The sequence below is a fragment of the Manis javanica genome, chromosome 3 (assembly GCF_040802235.1).
Source record: "Manis javanica isolate MJ-LG chromosome 3, MJ_LKY, whole genome shotgun sequence".
In the NCBI taxonomy this organism is placed as follows: Eukaryota; Metazoa; Chordata; class Mammalia; order Pholidota; family Manidae; genus Manis; species Manis javanica.
The window spans coordinates 54,070,374-54,076,512 of record NC_133158.1 but is presented as its reverse complement, the minus strand read 5'-3'; positions in this window follow the sequence as shown (position 1 = coordinate 54,076,512).

The window sequence follows — 6,139 nt, the reverse complement described above, 5'->3', positions numbered from 1 at the left end:
ATATATAAAACTATAGTTTTCAGAACTCACCAGTAGGCACAGGACTGTGGTCCTTGAGAAGAGAGTAACAAAATTGGTGAGCCATACAAGCATCCTGGCTGTCTGCCTGGAAGCATGTTTTGGTTCACAGAGCAAGGGAAAGACCCAAACAAAATAGGTTTCCAACTGAGACAAGAAGACAGAAATTAGTGTGTTGTGGATTTGTCAGGCAGAGTAGCAGAGGGAGCTACACAGAAATAATACTTCAGAAATCTGTATAGGGGTCTCTGAATCTTTTGCTGAATATTGAATCATATATGTGTAGATAAATTCCTTTAGACCAAAGAACTACCAGGAACTGCAAGCAGAAAAAAATCCCAGAGTATACCGAACTGGGTGATGTGTGAGTTATGACCAGCCACAGTGCAGTGACTTTGAGGAACACTAAAGTTATTCAGTAGAAGTCCCAGAAATGTAACACTGTAGTAGTAATGCCTAGCTCTAGAGTAAAGAATATTGAAACTCCACCTTAAAAAGCTTAAAACCAATTTTTAAAGTGATCAGGAGAACAACAAATGCTGGCAAGGATGCGGAGAAAGAGGAACACTCCTATACTGTTGGTGGGAATGTAAGCTAGTTCAACCATTGTATGGAGGTTCCTCAAAAAACTAAAAATAGAAATACCATTTGTCCTGAGAATCCCACTCCTTGGAATTAACCCAAAGAATACAACCTCTCAGATTCAAAAAGACATATGCACCCCTATGTTTATTGCAGCACTATTTACAATAGCCAAGATATGGAAGTAACCTAAGTGTCCATCAGTAGATGAATGGATAAAGAAGATGTGGTACATATACACAATGGAATACTATTCAGCCATAAGAAAGAAACAAATCCTACCATTTGCAACAACATGGATAGAGCTGAAGGATATTATGATCAGTGAAATAAGCCAGGCAGAGAAAGACAAGTGCCAAATAATTTCCCTCATTTGTGGAGTATAACAATGAAGCAAAACTGAAGTAACAAAATACCAGCAAACTCACAGACTCCAAGAAGGGACTAGTGGTTACCAAAGGGGAGGGGTGTGGGAGGGCAGGTGGGGAGGGAGGGAGAAGGCAATGGAGGGGTATTATGTTTAGTACACATGGTGTGGGGGGTCATGGGGAAAACAGAGTAGCATAGAGAATACAAACAGTGAATCTGTGGCATTGTACTACACTGATGGACAGTGACTGCATTGGGGTATGGGTGGGGACTTGATAATATGGATAAATGTAGTAATCACATTGTTTTTTCATGTGAAACCTTCATAAGAGTGTATATCAATAATACCTTAATAAAAAATTAAAAAGAAATAAAGTGACCATGATGACCTGCAAGTAATTTAACTGAGCCAAAATGAAATTCAATATTCTTTGAAGGGAGAAAACAAAATCTAGACACTCAACAACCAAACATATGCAGTGTTTAGAGTTGAATAAAAATTGCCAGATATATCAAGAAACAGAAAAATGTAACTCATAACCAGGAGACCAGGAGAAAAATTAGTCAATTGAAACACTCCTAGAAATGAAAGAGATGATGAAACTACTTGGTAAGAACACAGCAAACTGTCAAGAATTTAAAGGAAGATATGAACACAATAAAGAGTAAACTAGAATTGTTTTAAAAGGGAGGAGGAGGATCAAATGAAATTTCTAAAGGAGAAAGTTACAATATCTGCAATAAAAATTTTTCTAGATGTGATTAGCAGCAGATTAGAGAGTGCAGAACAAAAGATTGGTGAATTAACAACTGTAGCAATAAAAAGTAGCAAAACTGAAGCACAAAGAGGAAAAAAGACAAAAAAAATTTATAGAACTTTAGTAATGTGACCTGTGAATAACATACATAAAATAGAAGTCCTGTAATGCAAAGTAAAACATAAGTGAATAAAAATAAAAATAAAATATGGCCAAAAGTTTCTTCTTTTAAAAAGCTATGAACTCACAGAACCAGGATCAATGAACCCAAGAAGGATAAAAACAGAGAAAACCACACCAGGGCATAGCATATCAAGTTTCTGAAGACCAGTAATAAAGAAAAAAAAAATTATAAAACCAGCCAAAGAAAAAAGACTCATTACCTACAAAGACTCATTACGTACAGGGGATTACATTTAAGAAGAACCACAGACATTTCATTTGGAAATAAATGAATAAAATTAAAAAAATATGATTCTAAGCAAAAGAACCTAGACATGAATAAACCTAGTATGTATTTCCACATATGTGGAGTTCTAGAATGGATAAAAGTCAATTTCAGTGATGGAAAAGAGATTAATGTTTGTCCCTGGGGTAGGACAATTGAAAAGAAAAATTCATAAAACAAAATTTATAGGTAGTGTTGATGTCTATATCTTTACTGTGATTGTATGGTTGTATATATTTGTCAGAATATATCAATGTGTACACTTAAAATGAATACATACTATTATATTTAAATTATTCCTTAACAAAAGGATTCCAAAAACAAAAGCAAAACAAAGGTCACATGCAAAGGAACAAGGATAGATGTAAACATGGGCTTGGCATTAGTAGATTACCTTGGCTGGACACTAAACTTGCTTATAACTTGTGATGGGATAGGTAGTTATTACCTTGGTCAGAGTTGTTCTGGTGGGGCTCCATAGCCAGAAAGGCGTGATACATAGCAGCCAGTTGCTTCTCTGTCAAGGTGTACTGGACCTCTGCTCCTTTCCATAGTTGTGACCAGAATCCAAAAGGTTGTCCATTCAAGCTGCTGCCAAAGACCCCATCCATAACCATCCTCATTTACATGAACATCTAGCTCACAGGGCCTTGATGACTCCATTACACTCAAGGCCTGTATGGCTTTGACTGCCCACTTAGCAGCAGTAAAAGCAGCTGCACATGTCTCATCCCAATCCCACCTGATGCCCTTTCATATCAACAAGTATAAGGGCTTCAGAATTTGTGACAAGTATGGGATAAACACTCTCTAGTAGCCCAAAAGACCCAAAAAACTCTTGTAAGACTGGCACAGTGGTAGGGGTTGGGAAAGCCTGGACCTTGTCTATGACTGCTTCAGGAATAACTTTAGTTTTACCTGACCAGACAATCCTCAAGAATTTTTTAGACAAACCAGGTCCCTGAACCTTGGTGCTGTTCACAGCCCATCCTTTCTCCTGTAGATGTTGCATCAGTCTGGGTTCTGCACCTTCTAGATCTGATAGAGAATCAGACATGAGCATAATATCAATGCAGTGATACAGGAATACCATTTGCAGTTTCTCCATGTGGCCAAGTCCTGGGCTACAAGTCTGACAAATGGTGGGACTGTGGAGGTATCCCTGTGGGAGGACAGTGAATATCCACTGCCAGTCTTCCCACGTGAAGGCAAACTGTTCCTGACTTTCCTGTGCTATGTCAATAGAGAAGAAAGCATTAGAGAGGTTCACAACATAATGATGCATCCCTAGTTCATGACAGTGTGTGTAAGCGCAGCTATAGAGGGGTTAGCAGCATGCTAAGGGGGTGTGACTTTATTCAATTTCCTGTAGTCCACAGTCATATGCCAGGAGACATCTGGCTTTTTCACTGGCCACACTGGGGAATTAAAAGGGCTATGAGTGGGCTTTATGATGTCCACCTTCTCCAACTCCTGCAGAGTTTCTCCAATTTCCTTGTGCCCCCCAGGCAATTTATACTGCTTAGAATTTGTCACTCATTAAAGTATAGGCAGAGGCAGAGCTACAGGTGGGTGCTTAGCATGTCCCCTCAGAACTGCCTTTATCACATGTACCCTCAATCTGATGTCAGAAAAGTACACAGTATACTCCTTTGGCCTTTATTAAATCAACACACATCTGGGTCCTGGAGACCTTCCTGGGGCCTTTTCAGCTCTCTTTTCAGTCATAGCCCATACTTCCTTCCATGCCCTTATTGTTTCAGCCTCCCCCAGATCTGCTAAAGTATGAGTAGCCTCACTTATGGGTTGCCCTATATGAGAGGCAAGTATAGCCACTAGGGACCCAAAGAGAGATGGGGGAGCTGTATGGAGCACCACATTTCTCATTCCTGTGGTGAACAACTCCTCATCAGGGCCTTGGGGGTCCATATTATACACATATCTTAATAATGGGTCTTTCAACAGTGTTTACAGAAAAGAATTAAGAATAGCCAAGTTTGTTAATTTTATTTTCTGTCAGTCTTCTGAACCAGCAGCTCGGTCCATTGCATCCCATTGACACTCATGATTTTAGCCTTCTTCCTATGTTGGATTAGTAGGCAGAGCATGTACTCCAAAAATGCTGAATAAATTGATTTTAAAATGAGCACATTAAACATTCAAAACAACTTGAAAGGCAGTTTGCTGAAAAATAATTATTTAATGTATTTCATACCTAAATATTAACTACTTTTTTATATTTTGCAATGTTGGCTTTGTTAGACTCTGTCAGTCTCGAGGAGAGCATCAAGCTAACTCCTACACCTTTACAATTTTTTTTTTTTGAGAGGTCATCTCTCATATTTATTGATCAAATGGTTGTTAACAACAATAAAATTCAGTATAGGGGGGTCAATGCTCAATGTACAATCATTAATCCATCTCAAATCTAATTCTCGTCAGTCTCCAATCTTCTGAAGCATAACGAACAAGTTCTTACATGGTGAACGAATTCTTACATAGCGAATAAATTCTTACATGGTGAACAGTACAAGGGCATTCATCACAGAAACTTTTGGTTTTGATCACACATTATGACCTATAAACAATCAGGTCAAATATGAATATTCGTTTGATTTTTGTACTTGATTTATATGTTGATCCCACATTTCTCCCTTTATTATTATTATTATTTTTATTTTTAATAAAATGCTGAAGTGGTAGGTAGATGCAAGATAAAGGTAGAAAACATAGTTTAGTGCTGTAAGAGGGCAAATGTAGATGATCAGATGATCAGGTGTGTGCGTATGGACTAAGTATTAATCCAGGCTAGACAAGGGCCTTAAAACATCCACGGATGCAGAAGATTTCTCTCAAAGCAGGGGGGGTGAGGTTCTGAGCCTCACCTCTGTTGATCCCCAAATTCTCACCTGATGGCCCCCCTGCGACTGTGCCTGTCTTAGGTTGTTCCTCCCTTGAGGAATCTTACCCGTCTCTGGCTAACCAGTCATCTTCCGGGGCCATACAGGGAAATGTAAAGTTGGTAAGTGAGAGAGAAGCCATATTGTTTGAAAAGGTTAGCTTTTTACTTCTTTGCAGATTTATGCCCTGTGGCGTCTATGCCCAGCACTTGTCTCGAGGTATCTTTACTACCTGGAGGAATTATGATACTCGGTAAATTCGATATGAGGCACGAATTCTATTTAAGGGTTGTAATTAGGAAGAAAGAAGAAAAGCTACAGATGTAGCATATGGAAGGAAACATGGGAGGATTGATTATTTCTTTGACGTATCTTCTTGTAGAGTACCTTAAGTATGTATAGGTTTTAAACTACTAACTAATTTGCACACACATATTAACATAATAGGAATACGGTGACATAAACAAAGCAAATCTATAATTACCATCCATCTCCAGTGAAGCCAAGAAAACCATTTAGGCACCCTAGGCATTTGTGAAAATTTGTCTATGATATGATGGATATTGTCCAACTGTACTTGAACAGTCTGAGAGAAATCAGACAAATTAAAGCAGCCCATTTCTGGGATCTGTTCACATCCCATATGTTCTTTTAACCATAGATAGTCTATAGTCATAAGATTTTGGAGTGCTACACCTTGCACCCCTCCCAACTCCTGGTTGAGTTCCAACAGTACAGATCCGGTCAAATTCGTTGTCTCACTGTATGCACATGCCAGCCTAGACATCTCCCTCCTCATTCCCATGGCAAGTCCAGGAAATGGTGGGGTGGACGCAGCCACAACAGCAGCATTGCCCAGATCCCTGTGGAGGCTTTTTGATGATCATCCCCCGGCACGAGTACTCCAGTGCTGATGCCGGAAGCTCCTCCTCATAACGTATCTTAGTTCATTTTCTGGGTATCCAAGCTAGGCCTTCATCTTCTGCATAGAAACAAACAGACCCTTTGCCCACACTTTGACATGCCCTCTATACCACTGTGCAGAACTCATTGGAGGTCAGCAC